Source organism: Mustelus asterias, chromosome 28 (assembly GCF_964213995.1).
Source record: "Mustelus asterias chromosome 28, sMusAst1.hap1.1, whole genome shotgun sequence".
Lineage (NCBI taxonomy): Eukaryota > Metazoa > Chordata > Chondrichthyes > Carcharhiniformes > Triakidae > Mustelus > Mustelus asterias.
The window spans coordinates 26,070,833-26,098,228 of NC_135828.1; the positions used below are offsets into that span (position 1 = coordinate 26,070,833).

Below are 27,396 nucleotides of genomic sequence, written 5' to 3' on the forward strand. Positions count from 1 at the left end.
CCGAGTTGATTTAACCTCCCCTCATAGCCAATGCCCTTGAGACCAGGCAACATCCTGGTGAACCTTTTCCAAAGTGAACACTCTCTCCAAAGCTTCCACATCCAGTTGAGGATTATGATATCAGATCAGTCATGATCTCATTGAATGGCAGAGCAGACTCGATGGGCCGAATGGCCTACTTCTGCTCCTACATCTTAAGGTCTGATCATCCTTCCCCCAAAACAGCACTATATCTGCACTTACAATAGGTGCAAGCCAATTGAGATGATGAGGTGCGCTTTTGTCTCGTTTCCCCCACAATACAGGCACTTGAAGGGGAGAAACCAGAGAAAGGAAAGGCAGGCAGAAGACCCAAGGCCATGCTTGCTTTTCCGGCAGGGCCAAGGACTTGTGCTACCAAGCTGCTGTTTCTCAAAGGTAACAAGAAGACTGATCTAATGGCTGCTCCTCCTGCTGCAGGCCTTTTGGCTTCATTTCCTGATTTTCCTCACATTGCCTCCAGGTGCTAGACCCTGAGAGGTGTTGGGATCTGTAACAAAGGCACATTGAACTTACCCGCACCGCCTGAGCCCCAATATATAGGACAGGTTCGGACCCATTGCAACCAGAACTCGCAGGAATTGAGGTCATTGGACAGTATTTTGCAATCCAGGACAATTCTCACCAACATTTAAAGATGCCCCATAGAAAACATTCTTTCCAGCTGTATCACAGCTTGGTATGGCTCCTACTCTGTCCAGGGCTGCTAGAAACTACAAAGGGTCATGAATTTAGCCCAGTCCATCAGGCCAACCAGCCTCCCCTCCATTGACTCTGTCTACACTTCCCGCTGCCTTGGAAAAGCAGCCAGCATAAGTACGGACCCCACACACCCCAGACATTCTCTCTTTCCACCTTTTTCCAAAGGGAAAAAGATACAAAGTCTGAAATCAAGTACCAACCGACTCAAGAACAGCTTCTTCTCTGCTGCCATCAGAATTTTGAATGAACCTACCTTGCATTAAGTTGATCTTTCTCTACACCCCAGCTATGACTGTAACACTACATTCTGCACTCTCTCCTTTCCTTCTCTATGTACGGTATGCTTTGTCTGTATAGCGCGCAAGAAACAATACTTTTCACTGTATACTAATACATGTGACAATAATAAATCAAATCAAATCAAATCAAAAATCCTTGATGGATTAAAAACGGTTCTGAACAACTTTGATTGTTTCAAGGATTGATTTTCTCCTTGCTGATTCATTTGCATTTGACTGAATTACAATTAAGAAATTAGAATGAAAATTAACAAATTTGCATAGAAGACAATGGAGGAAGGTAATTTGCATTTAACTTGAATAAGTTACCTGGAAGAATTTGAATATAAGCCACCATGTAATGCAAGAATTTAAATAATTTGAAAGAAAGAGACATTTCTGTTTTCAGGGTGTTACAAGGAATTGAGAAAGAAGAAGTATGTTAAAATTGCAGCTGAGGCATCATTGGTATCATAATATCATTAGCTCCAGGGACCTGGGTTCGATTCCCAGCTTGGGTCACTGTCTGTGTGGAGTTTGCACATTCTCCTCGTGTCTGCGTGGGTTTCCTCCGGGTGCTCTGGTTTCCTCCCACAGTCCAAAGATGTGCGGGTTAGGTTGATTGGCCATGTTAAAATTGCCCCTTAGTGTCCTGGGATGCGTAAATTAGAGGGATTAGTGGGTAGAATATGTAGGGATATCGGTGCAGACTCAATGGGCCGAATGGCCTCTTTCTGTACTGTAGGGTTTCTATGATTTCTATGATGAAATTGCTTAAGCTGGTACTGGTAGACATGGTGGCACAGTGGTTAGCACTGCTGCCTCACAGCGCCAGGGACCTGGGTTCGTTTCCAGCTATGGGTGACTGCCTGTGTGGAGTTTGCACATACTCCCCGTTTCTGTTTTCTCCGGGTGCTCCAATTTCTTCCCACAGTCCAATGATTGGCCATGGCAAATTGTCCGTTAGTGTTCAAAGGTGTGTAGGTTAGGTGAATTGGCCATGGCAAATTGTCCCTTAATGTCAGGGAGATTAGGAAAGTAAATACGTGGGGTTTCGGGGATAGAACCTGGGTAGAATTGTTGTTGGTGCAAGATCGATGGGCTGAATGGCCTCCTTCTGCACTGTAGATATTCTATGATCCAATTGCGTTGGTCTTGCTAATGAGATATTATGCTGCTGTGGACTTTGGTAACAGTAGGTGGCGGTTCTGAGTTAAAAGGGCACTGCCAGGAGTACTTGTGGTGAGCTGGTAGTGAGGAGGGTGGGATGTGGAGGTTCTGACATGTGTGGCATGGGCTGGCAGAGATGGTTTAGGGTCACAGAAGAATCTGGACATAGTAGGCACCCAGGAGTTGAACTTCACTCCCCTTTACAGAGTTGTGAATTCTCTCTGAGCACCAGGGTGGAACCGAGTGCACCTTCAGGAATGGTCTAGCTCGTTGCCACCCTGGGACCCCATCGTCCGTGATTACAATGTCTCCTCTTTTCCATGAAACTGTTTTGCTGGCTGTAGCTCCGGCCTGTGTTGAATCTGGAGGGAGGTGCCAGGTTGCCATTTTGGGCCCTGATACACGTAATTGAAGCCAGGGTCTCAAAATCACGGCCCATCGAGCCTGTATCGAAAACAATCCCACCCAATCCTATCCGCGTAACCCCACAGTTACCCTGCTAATCCCCCAGACACTAAGGGGCAATTGACCATGGCCAATCAACCTAACCTGTACATCTTTGGACTGTGGAAGGAAACCGGAGCACCCGGAGGAAACCCACGCACACACTGGGAGAAAGTGCAAACTCCACACAGTCAACCAAGGCCAGAGTTGAACCCGGGTCCTTGGCACTGTGTTAGCACTTCTGCCTCACAGCGCCAGGGACCCGGGTTCGATTCCCGGCTTGGGTCACTGTCTGTGCGGAGTTTACACCTTCTCCCTGTGTCTGCATGAGTTTCCTCCGGATGCTCCGGTTTCCTCCCACAGTCCAAAGATGTGCGGGTTAGGTGCATTGGCCATGCTAAATTCTCCCTCAGTGGACCCGAACAGGTGCCCGAGTGTGGCAACTAGGGCAATTTCACAGTAACTTCATTGCAGTGTTCATGTAAGCCTTACTTGTGACACCAATAAGTAAACTTTTAAACTTTAAAAAACAAATGGGGATGCACAAGAGACCTGAAAGATCTTGAGGGGTAGATAATTTCATTGATATTTGTGAGAGTTTGCTGCGTTTGCACATTACCGCAGGGTCTATACCTCAGAGATCAAGAACCAACTGATAGGAACATTGAGAATAAGGGTATGAAATGTCAATATGAATAATGGGTAGCATGGCGGCACAGTGGTTAGCATTGCTGTCTCACAGTACCAGGTTTGATTCCCGGCTTGGGTCACTGTCTGTGCAGAGTCTGCACATTCTCCCCGTGTCTGCGTGGGTTTCCTCTGAGTGCTCCGGTTTCCTCCCGTGCTCCAGAGTTTCTCGGTGCTCAGATCACCAACAATCTGTCCTGGTCCCCCCATGTCAACACTCTAGTTTGTCAGAAAGCTAAGGAAATTCGGCATGTCCGCTATGGCTCTCATCGATATTTACAGATGCACCGTGGAAAACATCCTTTCCGGATGTAACACAGCTTGGTGTGGCTCCTGCTCTGACCAAGACCGCAAGAAACTACAAAGGGTCGTGAATGAAGCCCAGTCCATCACGCAAACCAGCCTCCCGTCCACTGATTCCATCTATACTTCCCGCTTCGTCAGAAAAACCCACGCTTCAAGGAGCCCACGCACCCAGGACATCGGGCCCGATTTTACCATCAAGTTGCGCCCATTTTCGGGCGCGAAAACTTGGTAAAATCGGGCTGAGGCGAGTAGCGCGATCCGCGCCACCTCCATGCCAGTTCCTCCTTTACCAAGGCCCGAAAATGGCCACGATCGGGAACGTGCCCGAAACAGACGCAACGGCCATTTAAATGCATTTGCATGTATTTAAATTGACTTAATGGGCTGCACACCCAACCTTACTGGCACTTCCCCCTTGACCACCGTGTTCGCCCATCCAGAATGGGCGCGAAACAACCATGTTCTATAAAAGTCCTATTCGGGCACTCCAGTTAGTGAGGAAGTGAGTGCCGAGCATCCGATGGCTCTCTGCCTGTGATCAGTGGGGGAAGGAGGGGTCCGCTGCTGCTCTGCCTGAGATCAGTGAGGGGGAAGCGGAGAGGGGCCTGCGATCGGTCTGGGTGGTGGAGGGGGTGGGGGGATAAGGGGGTTAGTAATGTTGTGGGTGGTGGGGCAATGTCTGTGGGGGCCAGGGGGAGGCATTATCCGGCCCGGGAGCGATGTGGCAGGGGAGCCGCGTTCTATCATTTTTTTTCTGCGCAGGCGCAGTTGGAGGTTCCAATCGGAACTGCAGGATTTCGGCACGTTAAGCCCTGCCCACAGGCTTCTGCAGCGCAATTCGGAATTGCTGATATTTTTTCAGGCAGAGTGGGTATGTATGGGGGGGCGGCTGAGAATGGGTCTAAAAGTCAGAGCTGAAACACTCTCAGTTTCAAATCCGCCCAGCACTCGGAATCAAAATGGTTAAATTGGGCCCATTCTCTCTTCCACCTTCTTCCATTGGGAAAAATATTCAAAAGTCTGAAAACACGTACCAACTAACTCAAGAATAGTTTCTTCCCTCCTGCCATTAGACTTCTGAATGGGCCTGCCATATATTATGCTAATCTTTCTCTTCACTCTATTTGTAACTGCAACACTATATTCTGCATTCTCTCCTTTCCTTCTCCCCTATGTACTCCATGAACGGTATGCTTTGTCTGTATAGCGTGCAAGAAATGATACCTTTCACTGTATCCCAATACAAGTGACAATAATAAATCAATTTTAATGTGAGATAATATAATAAATCAATTTTAATATAATATAATATAATTTTAATTGTAGGACTCTTGGCAGAGTGGAAGATCAGAAGGATCTTGGGGTCCGAGTTCATAGGACACTCAAAGCAGCTGTGCAGGTTGAGGCTGTGGTTAAGAAGGCGTATGGTGGACTGGCCTTCATCAATCGAGGAATTGAGTTTAGGAGTCATGAGATAATGTTGCAGCTATATAGGACCCTGGTCAGACCACACTTGGAGTACTGTGCTCAGTTCTGGTCACCTCATTACAGGAAGGATGTGGAAGCCATAGAAAGGGTGCAGAGGAGACTTACAAGGATGTTGCCTGGGTTGGGGAGCATGCCTTATGAGGATAGGTTGAGTGAGCTCGGCCTTTTCTCCTTGGAGAGATGAAGGATGAGGGGTGACCTGACAGAGGTGTATAGGATGTTGAGAGGTATTGATCGGGTGGATAATCAGAGGCTTTTTCCCAGGGCTGAAATGGTTGCCACAGGAGGACACAGGTTTAAGGTGCTGGGGAGTAGGTACAGAGGAGATGTCAGGGGTAAGTTTTTCACTCAGAGGGTGGTGGGTGCGTGGAATGGGCTGCCAGCAACGGTGGTGGAGGCAGATTCAATAGGGTCTTTTAAGAGACTTTTAGATAAGTACATGGAACTTAGTAAGATAGAGGGTGATAGGTAAGCCTAGTAATCGCTAAGGTAGGGACATGTTCGGCACAACTTTGTGGGCTGAAGGGCCTGTATTGTGCTGCAGTTTTTCTATGTATCTATGTTTCTAATTCAATTCAAAGATGTGCAGGTTAGGTGGACTGATCATGGTAAATTGCTCCTTATGTACCAAAATGTCTAGATTAGGGAGATTAGTAGGTTAAATACATGGGGTTACGGGGACAGGGCCTGGATCAGATGCTCAGTTGGAGAGTGGGTGCAGACTCCATGGGATGAATAACTTCTTTCTGCACTGTCGGGATTCTATGAAATGAACTGGGCAGGCGATGGCTGAGTGTATCATTGCCAGTTGATTAATCCAGAAACTCAATTAATGCTCTGGGGATCCGGGTTCGAATCCTGCCTCGACAGATGGTGGGATTTGAATTCAATAAAAATCATCTGGAATTAAGAATCCACTGATGACCATGAAACCATTGACGATTGTTGGAAAAACCCATCTGGGTCACGAATGTCCTTTAGGGAAGGAAATCTGCCGAATTTGCCTGCTCTGGCGTACATATGACTCCAGAGCCGCAGCAATGTGGTTAACATCTAACTGCCCTCGGAAATGATCAAGCAGACCACTCAGTTCAAGGGCAACTTGGGTGGGGCAACAAATGCTGACCAGCCAGTGACACCCATGTTCCACAAATGAATAAAAAAAATACAGAAAGACTGTTAGCGAAGCACAGTGTATTATAATATATACAGAGAGACTGTCAGTGACACACAGTGTATTATAATATATACAGAGAGACTGTCAGTGACACACAGTGTATTATAATATATACAGAGAGACTGTCAGTGACACACTGTATTATAATATATACAGAGAGACTGTCAGTGACACACTGTATTATAATATATACAGAGAGACTGTCAGTGACACACAGTGTATTATAATATATACAGAGAGACTGTCAGTGACACACTGTATTATAATATATACAGAGAGACTGTCAGTGACACACTGTATTATAATATATACAGAGAGACTGTCAGTGACACACAGTGTATTATAATATATACAGCGACTGTCAGTGACACACAGTGTATTATAATATATACAGAGAGACTGTCAGTGACACACAGTGTATTATAATATATACAGCGACTGTCAGTGACACACAGTGTATTATAATATATACAGAGAGACTGTCAGTGACACACTGTATTATAATATATACAGAGAGACTGTCAGTGACACACTGTATTATAATATATACAGAGAGACTGTCAGTGACACACAGTGTATTATAATATATACAGCGACTGTCAGTGACACACAGTGTATTATAATATATACAGAGAGACTGTCAGTGACACACAGTGTATTATAATATATACAGAGAGACTGTCAGTGACACACAGTGTATTATAATATATACAGAGAGACTGTCAGTGACACACAGTGTATTATAATATATACAGAGAGACTGTCAGTGACACACACTGTATTATAATATATACAGAGAGACTGTCAGTGACACACACTGTATTATAATATATACAGAGACTGTCAGTGACACACAGTGTATTATAATATATACACAGACTGTCAGTGACACACACTGTATTATAATATATACAGAGAGACTGTCAGTGACACACAGTGTATTATAATATATACAGAGAGACTGTCAGTGACACACAGTGTATTATAATATATACAGAGAGACTGTCAGTGACACACAGTGTATTATAATATATACAGAGAGACTGTCAGTGACACACAGTGTATTATAATATATACAGAGAGACTGTCAGTGACACACAGTGTATTATAATATATACAGAGAGACTGTCAGTGACACACAGTGTATTATAATATATACAGAGAGACTGTCAGTGACACACAGTGTATTATAATATATACAGAGAGACTGTCAGTGACACACAGTGTATTATAATATATACAGAGAGGCTGTCAGTGACACACAGTGTATTATAATATATACAGAGAGACTGTCAGTGACACACAGTGTATTATAATATATACAGAGAGACTGTCAGTGACACACAGTGTATTATAATATATACAGAGAGACTGTCAGTGACACACAGTGTATTATAATATATACAGAGAGACTGTCAGTGACACACAGTGTATTATAATATATACAGCGACTGTCAGTGACACACACTGTATTATAATATATACAGAGTGACTGTCAGTGACACACAGTGTATTATAATATATACAGCGACTGTCAGTGACACACACTGTATTATAATATATACAGAGAGACTGTCAGTGACACACACTGTATTATAATATATACAGAGACTGTCAGTGACACACAGTGTATTATAATATATACAGAGAGACTGTCAGTGACACACAGTGTATTATAATATATACAGCGACTGTCAGTGACACACACTGTATTATAATATATACAGAGAGACTGTCAGTGACACACACTGTATTATAATATATACAGAGACTGTCAGTGACACACAGTGTATTATAATATATACAGAGACTGTCAGTGACACACAGTGTATTATAATATATACAGAGACTGTCAGTGACACACAGTGTATTATAATATATACAGAGAGACTGTCAGTGACACACAGTGTATTATAATATATACAGCGACTGTCAGTGACACACACTGTATTATAATATATACAGAGACTGTCAGTGACACACACTGTATTATAATATATACAGAGAGACTGTCAGTGACACACACTGTATTATAATATATACAGAGACTGTCAGTGACACACAGTGTATTATAATATATACAGAGACTGTCAGTGACACACAGTGTATTATAATATATACAGAGACTGTCAGTGACACACAGTGTATTATAATATATACAGAGAGACTGTCAGTGACACACAGTGTATTATAATATATACAGCGACTGTCAGTGACACACACTGTATTATAATATATACAGAGACTGTCAGTGACACACACTGTATTATAATATATACAGAGAGACTGTCAGTGACACACACTGTATTATAATATATACAGAGACTGTCAGTGACACACAGTGTATTATAATATATACAGAGAGACTGTCAGTGACACAAACTGTATTATAATATATATAGAGACTGTCAGTGACACACAGTGTATTATAATATATACAGCGACTGTCAGTGACACACACTGTATTATAATATATACAGAGAGACTGTCAGTGACACACACTGTATTATAATATATACAGAGACTGTCAGTGACACACAGTGTATTATAATATATACAGAGACTGTCAGTGACACACACTGTATTATAATATATACAGAGACTGTCAGTGACACACTGTGTATTATAATATATACAGAGACTGTCAGTGACACACAGTGTATTATAATATATACAGAGACTGTCAGTGACACACAGTGTATTATAATATATACAGAGAGACTGTCAGTGACACACACTGTATTATAATATATACAGAGAGACTGTCAGTGACACACACTGTATTATAATATATACAGAGACTGTCAGTGACACACAGTGTATTATAATATATACAGAGACTGTCAGTGACACACAGTGTATTATAATATATACAGAGACTGTCAGTGACACACAGTGTATTATAATATATACAGAGACTGTCAGTGACACACAGTGTATTATAATATATACAGAGACTGTCAGTGACACACAGTGTATTATAATATATACAGCGACTGTCAGTGACACACACTGTATTATAATATATACAGAGAGACTGTCAGTGACACACAGTGTATTATAATATATACAGAGACTGTCAGTGACACACAGTGTATTATAATATATACAGCGACTGTCAGTGACACACAGTGTATTATAATATATACAGAGACTGTCAGTGACACACAGTGTATTATAATATATACAGAGAGACTGTCAGTGACACACACTGTATTATAATATATACAGAGAGACTGTCAGTGACACACACTGTATTATAATATATACAGAGACTGTCAGTGACACACAGTGTATTATAATATATACAGAGAGACTGTCAGTGACACACAGTGCATTATAATATAGAGATGCCGGCGTTGGACTGGGGTAAACACAGTAAGAAGTTTAACAACACCAGGTTAAAGTCCAACAGGTTTATTTGGTAGCAAAAGCCACACAAGCTTTCGAAGCTCTAAGCCCCTTCTTCAGCTGAGTGAACTCACCTGAAGAAGGGGCTTAGAGCTTCGAAGGCTTGTGTGGCTTTTGCTACCAAATAAACCTGTTGGACTTTAACCTGGTGTTGTTAAACTTCTTACTGTATTATAATATATACAGAGACGCTCAGTGACACACAGTGTATTATAATATATACAGAGACTGTCAGTGACACACAGTGTATTATAATATATACAGAGACTGTCAGTGACACACAGTGTATTATAATATATACAGAGACTGTCAGTGACACACAGTGTATTATAATATATACAGAGACTGTCAGTGACACACAATGTATTATAATATATACAGAGACTGTCAGTGACACACAGTGTATTATAATATATACAGAGACTGTCAGTGACACACAGTGTATTATAATATATACAGAGACTGTCAGTGACACACAGTGTATTACAATATATACAGAGACTGTCAGTGACACACAGTGTATTATAATATATACAGAGACTGTCAGTGACACACAGTGTATTATAATATATACAGAGACTGTCAGTGACACACAGTGTATTATAATATATACAGAGACTGTCAGTGACACACAGTGTATTATAAAATATACAGAGACGCTCAGTGACACACAGTGTATTATAATATATACAGAGTCTGTCAGTGACACACAGTGTATTATAATATATGCAGAAAAACTGTCAGTGACACACAGTGTATTATAATATATACAGAGAGACTGTCAGTGACACACAGTGTATTATAATATAAACAGAGAGACTGTCAGTGACACACAGTGTATTATAATATAAACAGAGAGTGTCAGTGACACGGTGTATGATAATATATACAGAGAGACTGTCAGTGACACACTGTATTATAATATATACAGAGAGACTGTCAGTGACACACTATTATAATACTTACAGAGAGACTGTCAGTGACACACAGTGTATGATAATATGTACAGTGACTGTCAGTGACACACAGTGTATTATAATATATACAGAGAGACTGTCAGTGACACACAGTGTAGAATAATATATACAGAGAGACTGTCAGTGACACACAGTGTATTATAGTATATACAGAGACTGTCAGTGACACACAGTGTATTATAATATATACAGAGAGACTGTCAGTGACACACAGTGTATTATAATATATACAGAGAGACTGACATTGACACACAGTGTATTATAATATACACAGAGACTGTCAGTGAAACACAGTATATTATAAGATCTACAGAGAGACTGTCAGTGACACACACTATTATAATATACACAGAGAGACGGTCAGTGACACACAGTGTATTATAATATAAACAGAGCGACTGTCAGTGACACACAGTGTATAAAAATAGATACAGAGAGAATGTCAGTGACACACTGTGTAATATAATATATATAGAGACTGTAAGTGACACACAGTGTATTATAATATATACAGAGTGACTGTCAGTGACACACAGTGGATTATAATATATACAGAGAGACTGTCAGTGACACACAGTGGATTATAATATATACAGAGAGACTGACATTGACACACAGTGTATTGTAATATATATAGAGACTGTCAGTGAAACACAGTATTTTATAAGATATACAGAGAGACTGTCAGTGACACAGTGTATTATAATATATACACAGAGACTGTCAGTGACACACAGTGTATTATAATATATACAGAGAGACTGTCAGTGACACACAGTGTATTATAATATATACAGAGATACTGTCACTGACACACAGTGGATTATAATATATACAGAGAGACGGTCAGTGACACACAGGATTATAATATATACAGAGAGACTGTCAGTGACACACAGGATTATAATATATACAGAGAGACTTTCAGTGACACACAGCGTATTATAATATATACAGAGACTTACAGTGACACACAGTGTATTATAATATATTCCGAGACTTACAGTTACACACAGTGTATTTTAATATATACAGAGAGACTGTCAGTGACACACAGTTTTTCATAATATTTTCAGAGAGACTGTCAGTGACACACAGTGGATTACAATATATACAGAGAGACTGTCAGTGACACACAGTGTATTATAATATATACGGAGAGACTGTCAGTGACACACAGTGTATTATAATATATACAGAGAGACTGTCAGTGACACACAGTGTATTATAATATATACGGAGAGACTGTCAGTGACACACAGTGTATTATAATATATACAGAGAGACTGACATTGACACACAGTGTATTGTAAAATATATAGAGACTGTCAGTGAAACACAGTATATTATAATATATACAGAGAGACTGTAAGTGACACAGTGGATTATACGATATACAGACTGTCAGTGACACACAGTGCATTAGAATATATACAGACTGTCAGTGACACACAATGTATTATAATATATAAAGATACTGTCAGTGACACACAGTGTACTCTAATATATGCAGAGACTGTCCTTGACACACAGTGCATCATAATATTTACAGGGAGACTGTCAGTGACACACAGTGTATTATAATATATACAGAGAGACTGTCAGTGAGACACTGTATTATAATACTTACAGAGAGACTATCAGTGACACACCGTGTATTATAAGATGTACAGAGACTGTCAGTGACACACAGTGTATTATAATATATACAGAGAGACTGTCAGTGACACACTATTATAATACTTACAGAGAGACTGTCAGTGACACACAGTGTATTATAATATGTACAGAGACTGTCAGTGACACACAGTGTATTATAATATATACAGAGAGGCTGTCAGTGACACACAGTGTATTATAATATATACAGAGAGACTGTCAGTGACACACAGTGTATTATAATATATTCAGAGAGACTGTCAGTGACACACAGTGTAATATAATATATACAGAGTGACTGTCAGTGACACACAGTGTATTATAATATATATAGAGACTGTCAGTGAAAACAGTATATTATATGATATACAGAGAGACTGTCAGTGACACACAGTGTATTATAATATATATGGAGAGACTGTCAGTGACACACAGCGTATTATAATATATACAGAGAGACTGACATTGACACACAGTGTATTGTAAAATATATAGAGACTGTCAGTGAAACACAGTATATTATAAGATATACAGAGAGACTGTCAGTGACACACACTGTATTATAATATACACAGGGAGACGGTCAGTGACACACAGTGTATTATAATATATACAGAGAGACCGTCAGTGACACACAGTGTATAATAATATATACAGAGAGACTATCAGTGACACACGGTGTATTATAATATATATAGAGACTGTCAGTGACACACAGTGTATGAAAATATATGAAGAGAGACTGTCAGTGACACACTATTATAATACTTACAGAGAGACTGTCAGTGACACACAGTGTATGAAATATGTACAGTGACTGTCAGTGACACACAGTGTATTATAATATATACAGAGAGACTGTCAGTGACACACAGTGTAGAATAATATATACAGAGAGACTGTCAGTGACACACTGTGTATTATAGTATATACAGAGACTGTCAGTGACACACAGTGTATTATAATATATACAGAGAGACTGTCAGTGACACACAGTGTATTATAATATATACAGAGAGACTGACATTGACACACAGTGTATTATAATATATATAGAGACTGTCAGTGAAACACAGTATATTATAAGATCTACAGAGAGACTGTCAGTGACACACACTATTATAATATACACAGAGAGACGGTCAGTGACACACAGTGTATTATAATAAAAACAGAGAGACTGTCAGTGACACACAGTGTATAATAATAGATACAGAGAGAATGTCAGTGACACACTGTGTAATATAATATATATAGAGACTGTCAGTGACACACAGTGTATTATAATATATACAGAGAGACTGTCAGTGACACACAGTGTATTATAATATATACAGAGACTGTCAGTGACACACAGTGTATTATAATATATACAGAGAGACTGACATTGACACACAGTGTATTGTAATATATATAGAGACTGTCAGTGAAACACAGTATTTTATAAGATATACAGAGAGACTGTCAGTGACACACAGTGTATTATAATATATACACAGAGACTGTCAGTGACATACAGTGTATTATAATATATACAGAGAGACTGTCAGTGACACACAGTGTATTATAATATATACAGAGATACTGTCAGTGACACACAGTGGATTATGATATATACAGAGAGACGGTCAGTGACACACAGGATTATAATATATACAGAGAGACTGTCAGTGACACACAGGATTATAATATATACAGAGAGACTTTCAGTGACACACAGCGTATTATAATATATACAGAGACTTACAGTGACACACAGTGTATTATAATATATTCCGAGACTTACAGTTACACACAGTGTATTTTAATATATACAGAGAGACTGTCAGTGACACACAGTTTTTCATAATATATTCACAGAGACTGTCAGTGACACACAGTGGATTATAATATATACAGAGAGACTGTAAGTGACACAGTGTATTATAATATATACACAGACTGTCAGTGACACACAATGTATTATAATATATAAAGATACTGTCAGTGACACACAGTGTACTATCATATATGCAGAGACTGTCCTTGACACCCAGTGCATCATAATATTTACAGGGAGACTGTCAGTGACACACAGTGTAATATAATATATACAGAGAGACTGTCAGTGAGACACTATTATAATACTTACAGAGAGACTGTCAGTGACACACAGTGTATTATAATATGTACAGAGACTGTCAGTGACACACAGTGTATTATAATATTTACAGAGAGACTGTCAGTGACACACAGTGTATCATAATATATACAGAGAGACTGTCAGTGACACACAGTGTATTATAATATATACAGAGAGACTGTCAGTGACACACAGTGTACTATAGTATATACAGAGACTGTCAGTGACACACAGTGTATTATAATATATACAGAGAGACTGTCAGTGACACACTATTATAATACTTACAGAGAGACTGTCAGTGACACACAGTGTATTATAATATGTACAGAGACTGTCAGTGACACACAGTGTATTATAATATATACAGAGAGACTGTCAGTGACACACTGTGTGTTATAATATATACAGAGAGACTGACATTGACACACAGTGTATTACAATTTATATAGAGACTGTCAGTGAAACACAGTGTATTATAAGATCTACAGAGAGACTGTCAGTGACACACAGTGTATTATAATATGTACAGAGACTGTCAGTGACACACAGTGTATTATAATATATACAGAGAGACTGTCAGTGACACACTGTGTGTTATAATATATACAGAGAGACTGACATTGACACACAGTGTATTACAATTTATATAGAGACTGTCAGTGAAACACAGTATATTATAAGATCTACAGAGAGACTGTCAGTGACACACGCTCTATTATAATATACACAGAGAGACGGTCAGTGAAATACAGTGTATTATAATATATACAGAGAGACTGTCAGTGACACAAAGTGTATAATAATAGATTCAGAGAGAATGTCAGTGACACACTGTGTAATATTATATATATAGAGACTGTCAGTGACACACAGTGTATTATAATATATACAGAGAGTCTGTCAGTGACACACAGTGTATTATAATATATGATGTGGAGATGCCGGCGTTGGACTGGGGTAAACACAGTAAGAAGTTTAACAACACCAGGTTAAAGTCCAACAGGTTTATTTGGTAGCAAAAGCCACACAAGCTTTCGAGGCTCTGAGCCCCTTCTTCAGGTGAGTGGGAATTCTGTTCACAAACAGAACTTATAAGACACAGACTCAATTTACATGAATAATGGTTGGAATGCGAATACTTACAACTAATCCAGTCTTTAAGAAACAAAACAATGGGAGTGGAGAGAGCATCAAGACAGGCTAAAAAGATGTGTATTGTCTCCAGACAAGACAGCCAGTGAAACTCTGCAGGTCCACGCAACTGTGGGAGTTACAAATAGTGTGACATAAATTCTGATTCTAGGATCGCATGATAAAGACTCAGGAGGAAAAAAGCAGAAATATTTATGTGAAATAGTGTGACATAAACCCAATATCCCGGTTGAGGCCGTCCTTGTGTGTGCGGAACCTGGCTATCAGTTTCTGCTCCGCGACTCTGCGCTGTCGTGTGTCGCGAAGGCCGCCTTGCGATCCTAGAATCAGAATTTATGTCACACTATTTGTAACTCCCACAGTTGCGTGGACCTGCAGAGTTTCACTGGCTGTCTTGTCTGGAGACAATACACATCTTTTTAGCCTGTCTTGATGCTCTCTCCACTCCCATTGTTTTGTTTCTTAAAGACTGGATTAGTTGTAAGTATTCGCATTCCAACCATTATTCATGTAAATTGAGTCTGTGTCTTATAAGTTCTGTTTGTGAACAGAATTCCCACTCACCTGAAGAAGGGGCTCAGAGCCTCGAAAGCTTGTGTGGCTTTTGCTACCAAATAAACCTGTTGGACTTTAACCTGGTGTTGTTAAACTTCTTACTGTATTATAATATATACAGAGACTGTCAGTGACACACAGTGTATTATAATATATACACCGAGACTGTCAGTGACACACAGGGTGTTATAATATATACAGAGAGACTGTCAGTTTCACACATTGCATTATAATATATACAGAGAAACTGTCAGTTACACACAGTCTATTATAATATACGCAGAGAGAATGTCAGTGACACGCAGTGTATTACAATATATATTAGAAAGCTTGTCAGTGACACACAGTGGATTATAATATATACAGAGTGACTGTCAGTGACACACAGTGTGTTCTCATATATACAGAGAAACTGTCAGTGACACACAGTGTATTATAATATATACAGAGACATACAGTGACTCACAGTGTATTATAACATATATAGAGACTGTCAGTGACACACAGAGTAGAATAATATATACAGAGAGACTGTCAGTGACACACAGTGTATTATAATATATACAGAGAGACGGTCAGTGACACACAGTGTATTATAAAATATACAGAGAGACTGACATTGACACACAGTGTATTGTAATATATATAGAGACTGTCAGTGAAACACAGTATATTATAAGATTTCCAGAGAGACTGTCAGTGACACGCACTGTATTATAATATACACAGAGAGACGGTCAGTGACTCACAGTGTATTATAATATATACAGAGAGACTGTCAGTGACACACAGTGTATAATAATATATACAGAGAGACTGTCAGTGACACACTGTGTATTATAATATATATTGAGACTGTCAGTGACACACAGGGTATTATAATATATACAGAGACACTGTCAGTGACACACAGTGTATTATAATATATACAGAGAGAGTGTCAGTGACACACAGTGTAGAATAATATATACAGAGAGACTGTCAGTGACACACAGTTTATTATAGTATATACAGAGACTGTCAGTGACACACAGTGTATTATAATATATACATAGAGACTGTCAGTGACACACACTGTATTATAATATATACAGAGAGACTGTCAGTGACACACAGTGTATTATAATATATACAGAGAGACTGTCAGTGACACACAGTGTATTATAATATACACAGAGACAGTCAGTGACACACAGTGTATTATAATATATACATAGAGACTGTCAGTGACACACAGTGTATTATGATATATACACAGACTGTCAGTGACACACAGTGTATTCATATATATAGAGAGACTGTCAGTGACACACAGTGTATTATAATATACACAAGGACTGCCAGTGACACACAGTGTATTATAATATATACAGAGACTGTCAGTGACACACAGTGTATTATAATATATACAGAGACTGTGAGTGACACACAGTGTATTATAATAAATACAGAGACTGTCAGTGACACACAGTGTATTATAATATATACAGAGAGACGGTCAGTGACACACAGTGTATTATAATATACACAGAGACTGTCAGTGACATACAGTTTATTATAGTATATACAGAGACTGTCAGTGACACACAGTGTATTATAATATATACATAGAGACTGTCAGTGACACACACTGTATTATAATATATACAGAGAGACTGTCAGTGACACACAGTGTATTATAATATACACAGGGACTGTTAGTGACACACAGTGTATTATAATATATACAGAGACTGTCAGTGACACACCCTGTCTTATAAAATATACAGAGAGACTATCAGTGACACACAGTGGATTATAATATATACAGAGAGACTGTCAGTGACACACAGTGGATTATAAAATATACAGAGAGACTGTCAGTGACACGCAGTGTATTATAATATATACAGAGAGACTGTCAATGACACACAGTGTATTATAGTATATACAGAGACTGTCAGTGTCACACAGTGTATGAGAGTATATACAGAGACTGTCAGTGACACACACTGTATTATAATATATCCAGAGAGACTGTCAGTGACACACAGTGCATTATAATATACACAGAGACTGTCAGTGACACACAGTGTATTATGATATATACACAGACTGTTAGTGACACACAGTGTATTGATATAAATAGAGAGACTGTCAGTGACACACAGCGTGTTATAATATACACAGGGACTGCCAGTGGCACACAGTGTATTATAATATATACAGAGCGACTGTCAATGACACACAGTATATTATAATATACACAGAGACTGTCAGTGACACACAGTGTATTATGATATATACACAGACTGTCAGTGACACACCGTGTATTCATATATATAGAGAGGTTGTCAGTGACACACAGTGGATTATAATATATACAGAGAGACTGTGAGTGACACACAGTGTATTATAATATACACAGAGAGACTGTCAGTGACACACACTGTATTATAATATATCCAGAGAGACTGTCAGTGACACACAGTGTATTATAATATATACAGGGAGACGGTCAGTGACATACAGTGTATTGTAATATACACAGAGACTGTCAGTGTCATACAGTGTATTATGATATATATACAGAATGTCAGTGACACACAGTGTATTCATATATATAGAGAGACTGTCAGTGACACACAGTGTATTATAATATACACAGGGACTGCCAGTGACGCACAGTGTATTATAATATATACAGAGAGACTGTCAGTGACACACAGTGTATTATAATATATACAGAGAGACTGTCAGTGACACACAGTGGATTATAATATATACACAGAGACTGTCAGTGACACACAGTGGATTATAAAATATACAGAGAGACTGTCAGTAACACGCAGTGTATTATAATATATACAGAGAGACTGTCAGTGTCACACAGTGTATTATAGTATATACAGAGACTGTCAGTGACACACACTGTATTATAATATATCCAGAGAGACTGTCAGTGACACACACGGTATTATAATATATCCAGAGAGACTGTCAGTGACACACAGTGTATTATAATATACACAGAGACTGTCAGTGACACACAGTGTATTATGATATATACGCAGACTGTCAGTGACACACAGTGTATTCATATAAATAGAGAGACTGTCAGTGACACACAGTGTATTATAATATACACAGGGACTGCCAGTGGCACACAGTGTATTTTAATATATACAGAGCGACTTCAATGACACACAGTGTATTATAATATACACAGAGACTGTCAGTGACACACAGTGTATTATAATATATACAGAGACTGTCAGTGACACACAGTGTATTATAATATATACAGAGACTGTGAGTGACACACAGTGTATTATAATAAATACAGAGACTGTCAGTGACACACAGTGTATTATAATATATACAGAGAGACGGTCAGTGACACACAGTGTATTATAATATACACAGAGACTGTCAGTGACATACAGTTTATTATAGTATATACAGAGACTGTCAGTGACACACAGTGTATTATAATATATACATAGAGACTGTCAGTGACACACACTGTATTATAATATATACAGAGAGACTGTCAGTGACACACAGTGTATTATAATATATACCGAGAGACTGTCAGTGACACACAGTGTATTATAATATACACAGAGACAGTCAGTGACACACAGTGTATTATAATATATACATAGAGACTGTCAGTGACACACAGTGTATTATGATATATACACAGACTGTCAGTGACACACAGTGTATTCATATATATAGAGAGACTGTCAGTGACACACAGTGTATTATAATATACACAAGGACTGCCAGTGACACACAGTGTATTATAATATATACAGAGACTGTCAGTGACACACAGTGTATTATAATATATACAGAGACTGTGAGTGACACACAGTGTATTATAATAAATACAGAGACTGTCAGTGACACACAGTGTATTATAATATATACAGAGAGACGGTCAGTGACACACAGTGTATTATAATATACACAGAGACTGTCAGTGACATACAGTGTATTATGATATATACACAGACTGTCAGTGACACACAGTGTTTTCATATATATAGAGAGACTGTCAGTGACACACAGTGTATTATAATATACACAGAGACTGTCAGTGACACACAGTGTATTATAATCTACACAGAGTCTGTCAGTGACACACAGTGTATTATAATATATACAGAGAGACTGTCAGTGACACACAGTGTATTGTAATATATACAGAGACTGTCAGTGACACACCCTGTCTTATAAAATATACAGAGAGACTATCAGTGACACACAGTGGATTATAATATATACAGAGAGACTGTCAGTGACACACAGTGGATTATAAAATATACAGAGAGACTGTCAGTGACACGCAGTGTATTATAATATATACAGAGAGACTGTCAATGACACACAGTGTATTATAGTATATACAGAGACTGTCAGTGTCACACAGTGCATTATAGTATATACAGAGACTGTCAGTGACACACACTGTATTATAATATATCCAGAGAGACTGTCAGTGACACACAGTGCATTATAATATACACAGAGACTGTCAGTGACACACAGTGTATTATGATATATACACAGACTGTTAGTGACACACAGTGTATTGATATAAATGGAGAGACTGTCAGTGACACACAGCGTGTTATAATATACACAGGGACTGCCAGTGGCACACAGTGTATTATAATATATACAGAGCGACTGTCAATGACACACAGTATATTATAATATACACAGAGACTGTCAGTGACACACAGTGTATTATGATATATACACAGACTGTCAGTGACACACCGTGTATTCATATATATAGAGAGGTTGTCAGTGACACACAGTGGATTATAATATATACAGAGAGACTGTGAGTGACACACAGTGTATTATAATATACACAGAGAGACTGTGAGTGACACACAGTGTATTATAATATATACAGAGACTGTCAGTGACACACAGTGTATTATAATATATACAGAGAGACGGTCAGTGACACACAGTGTATTATAATATACACAGAGACTGTCAGTGACAAACAGTGTATTATGATATATACACAGACTGTCAGTGACACACAGTGTTTTCATATATATAGAGAGACTGTCAGTGACACACAGTGTATTGTAATATACACAGAGACTGTCTGTGACACACAGTGTATTATAATCTACACAGAGACTGTCAGTGACACACAGTGTATTATAATATATACAGAGAGACTGTCAGTGACACACAGTGTATTATAATATACACAGGGACTGTTAGTGACACACAGTGTATTATAATATATACAGAGACTGTCAGTGACACACCCTGTCTTATAAAATATACAGAGAGACTATCAGTGACACACAGTGGATTATAATATATACAGAGAGACTGTCAGTGACACACAGTGGATTATAAAATATACAGAGAGACTGTCAGTGACACGCAGTGTATTATAATATACACAGAGAGACTGTCAGTGACACACAGTGTATTATAGTATATACAGAGACTGTCAGTGACACACAGTGTATTATAACATATACAGAGAGACTGTCAGTGACACACAGTGGATTATAAAATATACAGAGAGACTGTCAGTGACACGCAGTGTATTATAATATACACAGAGAGACTGTCAGTGACACACAGTGTATTATAGTATATACAGAGACTGTCAGTGACACACACTGTATTATAATATATCCAGAGAGACTGTCAGTGACACACAGTGTATTATAATATACACAGAGACTGTCAGTGACACACAGTGTATTATGATATATACACAGGCTGTCAGTGACACACAGTGTATTGATATAAATAGTGAGACTGTCAGTGACACACAGCGTATTATAATATACACAGGGACTGCCAGTGGCACACAGTGTATTACAATATATACAGAGCGACTGTCAATGACACACAGTGTATTATAATATACACAGAGACTGTCAGTGACACACAGTGTATTATAATATATACAGAGAGACTGTCAGTGACACACAGTGTATTATGATATATACACAGACTGTCAGTGACACACAGTGTATTATAATATATACAGAGCGACTGTCAGTGACACACACTGTATTATAATATATACAGAGAGACGGTCAGTGACACACAGTGTATTATAATATACACAGAGACTGTCAGTGACACACAGTGTATTATAATCTACTCAGAGACTGTCAGTGACACACAGTGTATAATAATATATACAGAGACTGTCAGTGACACACAGTGTATTATAATATACACAGGGACTGTTAGTGACACACAGTGTATTATAATATATACAGAGACTGTCAGTGACACACCCTGTCTTATAAAATATACAGAGAGACTATCAGTGACACACAGTGGATTATAATATATACAGAGAGACTGTCAGTGACACACAGTGGATTATAAAATATACAGAGAGACTGTCAGTGACACGCAGTGTATTATAATATATACAGAGAGACTGTCAGTGTCACACAGTGTATTATAGTATATACAGAGACTGTCAGTGACACACAGTGTATTATAATATATACAGAGAGACTGTCAGTGTCACACAGTGTATTATAGTATATACAGAGACTGTCAGTGACGCACACTGTATTATAATATATACAGAGAGACTGTCAGTGACACACAGTGTATTATAATATACACAGAGACTGTCAGTGACACACAGTGTATTATGATATATACGCAGACTGTCAGTGACACACAGTGTATTGATATAAATACAGTAAGAAGTTTAACAACACCAGGTTAAAGTCCAACAGGTTTATTTGGTAGCAAAAGCCACACAAGCTTTCGAGGCTCTGAGCCCCTTCTTCAGGTGAGTGGGAATTCTGTTCACAAACAGAACTTATAAGACACAGACTCAATTTACATGAATAATGGTTGGAATGCGAATACTTACAACTAATCCAGTCTTTAAGAAACAAAACAATGGGAGTGGAGAGAGCATCAAGACAGGCTAAAAAGATGTGTATTGTCTCCAGACAAGACAGCCAGTGAAACTCTGCAGGTCCACGCAACTGTGGGAGTTACAAATAGTGTGACATAAATTCTGATTCTAGGATCGCATGATAAAGACTAGATAAAGTCACACAGTGTATTATAGTATATACAGAGACTGTCAGTGACACACAGTGTATTATAATATACACAGAGACTGTCAGTGACATACAGTGTATTATGATATATATACAGAATGTCAGTGACACACAGTGTATTCATATATATAGAGAGACTGTCAGTGACACACAGTGTATTATAATATATACAGAGACTGTCAGTGACACACCTTGTCTTATAAAATATACAGAGAGACTGTCAGTGACACACAGTGGATTATAATATATACACAGAGACTGTCAGTGACACACAGTGGATTATAAAATATACAGAGAGACTGTCAGTAACACGCAGTGTATTATAATATATACAGAGAGACTGTCAGTGTCACACAGTGTATTATAGTATATACAGATACTGTCAGTGACACACACTGTATTATAATATATCCAGAGAGACTGTCAGTGACACACAGTGTATTATAATATACACAGAGACTGTCAGTGACACACAGTGTATTATGATATATACGCAGACTGTCAGTGACACACAGTGTATTCATATAAATAGAGAGACTGTCAGTGACACACAGCGTATTATAATATACACAGGGACTGCCAGTGGCACACAGTGTATTTTAATATATACAGAGCGACTTCAATGACACACAGTGTATTATAATATACACAGAGACTGTCAGTGACACACAGTGTATTATAATATATACAGAGACTGTCAGTGACACACAGTGTATTATAATATACACAGAGAGACTGTGAGTGACACACAGTGTATTATAATATATACAGAGACTGTCAGTGACACACAGTGTATTATAATATATCCAGAGAGACGGTCAGTGACACACAGTGTATTATAATATACACAGAGACTGTCAGTGACACACAGTGTATTATGATATATACACAGACTGTCAGTGACACACAGCGTATTATAATATACACAGGGACTGCCAGTGGCACACAGTGTATTATAATATATACAGAGCGACTGTCAATGACACACAGTGTATTATAATATACACAGAGACTGTCAGTGACACACAGTGTATTATAATATATACAGAGAGACTGTCAGTGACACACAGTGTATTATGATATATACACAGACTGTCAGTGACACACAGTGTATTATAATATATACAGAGAGACTGTCAGTGACACACACTGTATTATAATATATACAGAGAGACGGTCAGTGACACACAGTGTATTATAATATACACAGAGACTGTCAGTGACACACAGTGTATTATGATATATACACAGACTGTCAGTGACACACAGTGTTTTCATATATATAGAGAGACTGTCAGTGACACACAGTGTATTATAATATACACAGAGACTGTCAGTGACACACAGTGTATTATAATCGACACAGAGACTGTCAGTGACACACAGTGTATTATAATATATACAGAGACTGTCAGTGACACACCCTGTCTTATAAAATATACAGAGAGACTATCAGTGACACACAGTGGATTATAATATATACAGAGAGACTGTCAGTGACACACAGTGGATTATAAAATATACAGAGAGACTGTCAGTGACACGCAGTGTATTATAATATATACAGAGAGACTGTCAATGACACACAGTGTATTATAGTATATACAGAGACTGTCAGTGACACACAGTGTATTATAATATATACAGAGAGACTGTCAGTGTCACACAGTGTATTATAGTATATACAGAGACTGTCAGTGACACACACTGTATTATAATATATCCAGAGAGACTGTCAGTGACACACAGTGTATTCATATATATAGAGAGACTGTCAGTGACACACAGTGTATTATAATATATACAGAGACTGTCAGTGACACACCTTGTCTTATAAAATATACAGAGAGACTGTCAGTGACACACAGTGGATTATAATATATACACAGAGACTGTCAGTGACACACAGTGGATTATAAAATATACAGAGAGACTGTCAGTAACACGCAGTGTATTATAATATATACAGAGAGACTGTCAGTGTCACACAGTGTATTATAGTATATACAGATACTGTCAGTGACACACAGTGTATTCATATAAATAGAGAGACTGTCAGTGACACACAGCGTATTATAATATACACAGGGACTGCCAGTGGCACACAGTGTATTTTAATATATACAGAGCGACTTCAATGACACACAGTGTATTATAATATACACAGAGACTGTCAGTGACACACAGTGTATTATAATATATACAGAGACTGTCAGTGACACACAGTGTATTATAATATACACAGAGAGACTGTGAGTGACACACAGTGTATTATAATATATACAGAGACTGTCAGTGACACACAGTGTATTATAATATACACAGAGACTGTCAGTGACACACAGTGTATTATAATCTACACAGAGACTGTCAGTGACACACAGTGTATTATAATATATACAGAGAGACTGTCAGTGACACACAGTGTATTATAATATACACAGGGACTGTTAGTGACACACAGTGTATTATAATATATACAGAGACTGTCAGTGACACACCCTGTCTTATAAAATATACAGAGAGACTATCAGTGACACACAGTGGATTATAATATATACAGAGAGACTGTCAGTGACACACAGTGGATTATAAAATATACAGAGAGACTGTCAGTGACACGCAGTGTATTATAATATATACAGAGAGACTGTCAATGACACACAGTGTATTATAGTATATACAGAGACTGTCAGTGACACACAGTGTATTATAATATATACAGAGAGACTGTCAGTGTCACACAGTGTATTATAGTATATACAGAGACTGTCAGTGACACACACTGTATTATAATATATCCAGAGAGACTGTCAGTGACACACAGTGTATTATAATATACACAGAGACTGTCAGTGACACACAGTGTATTATGATATATACGCAGACTGTCGGTGACACACAGTGTATTCATATAAATAGAGAGACTGTCAGTGACACACAGCGTATTATAATATACACAGGGACTGCCAGTGGCACACAGTGTATTATAATATATACAGAGCGACTGTCAATGACACACAGTATATTATAATATACACAGAGACTGTCAGTGACACACAGTGTATTATAATATATCCAGAAAGACTGTCAGTGACACACAGCGTATTATAATATACACAGGGACTGCCAGTGGCACACAGTGTATTTTAATATATACAGAGCGACTTCAATGACACACAGTGTATTATAATATACACAGAGACTGTCAGTGACACACAGTGTATTATAATATATACAGAGTCTGTCAGTGACACACAGTGTATTATAATATACACAGAGAGACTGTGAGTGACACACAGTGTATTATAATATATACAGAGACTGTCAGTGACACACAGTGTATTATAATATATACAGAGAGACTGTCAGTGACATACAGTGTATTATGATATATACACAGACTGTCAGTGACACACAGTGTTTTCATATATATAGAGAGACTGTCAGTGACACACAGTGTATTATAATATACACAGAGACTGTCAGTGACACACAGTGTATTAAAATCTACAGAGAGACTGTCAGTGACACACAGTGTATTATAATATACACAGGGACTGTTAGTGACACACAGTGTATTATAATATATACAGAGACTGTCAGTGACACACCCTGTCTTATAAAATATACAGAGAGACTATCAGTGACACACAGTGGATTATAATATATACAGAGAGACTGTCAGTGACACACAGTGGATTATAAAATATACAGAGAGACTGTCAGTGACACGCAGTGTATTATAATATATACAGAGAGACTGTCAGTGTCACACAGTGTATTATAGTATATACAGAGACTGTCAGTGACACACAGTGTATTATAATATATACAGAGAGACTGTCAGTGTCACACAGTGTATTATAGTATATACAGAGACTGTCAGTGACACACACTGTATTTTAATATATCCAGAGAGACTGTCAGTGACACACAGTGTATTATAATATACACAGAGACTGTCAGTGACACACAGTGTATTATGATATATACACAGACTGTCAGTGACACACAGTGTATTGATATAAATAGAGAGACTGTCAGTGACACACAGCGTATTATAATATACACAGGGACTGTCAGTGACATACAGTGTATTATAATATATACAGAGGGACTGTTGGTGACACATAGTACGTTC

The 27,396-nt window shown here is 38.4% G+C and overlaps 1 protein-coding gene across 3 annotated transcripts in view; it reads left to right on the plus strand.

The window, feature by feature from the left end:
* LOC144480349 (paired box protein Pax-2-like) overlaps positions 1-27,396 on the plus strand; it is a 407,590-nt gene that overhangs the window by 142,561 nt on the left and 237,633 nt on the right. The window lies entirely within an intron of this gene.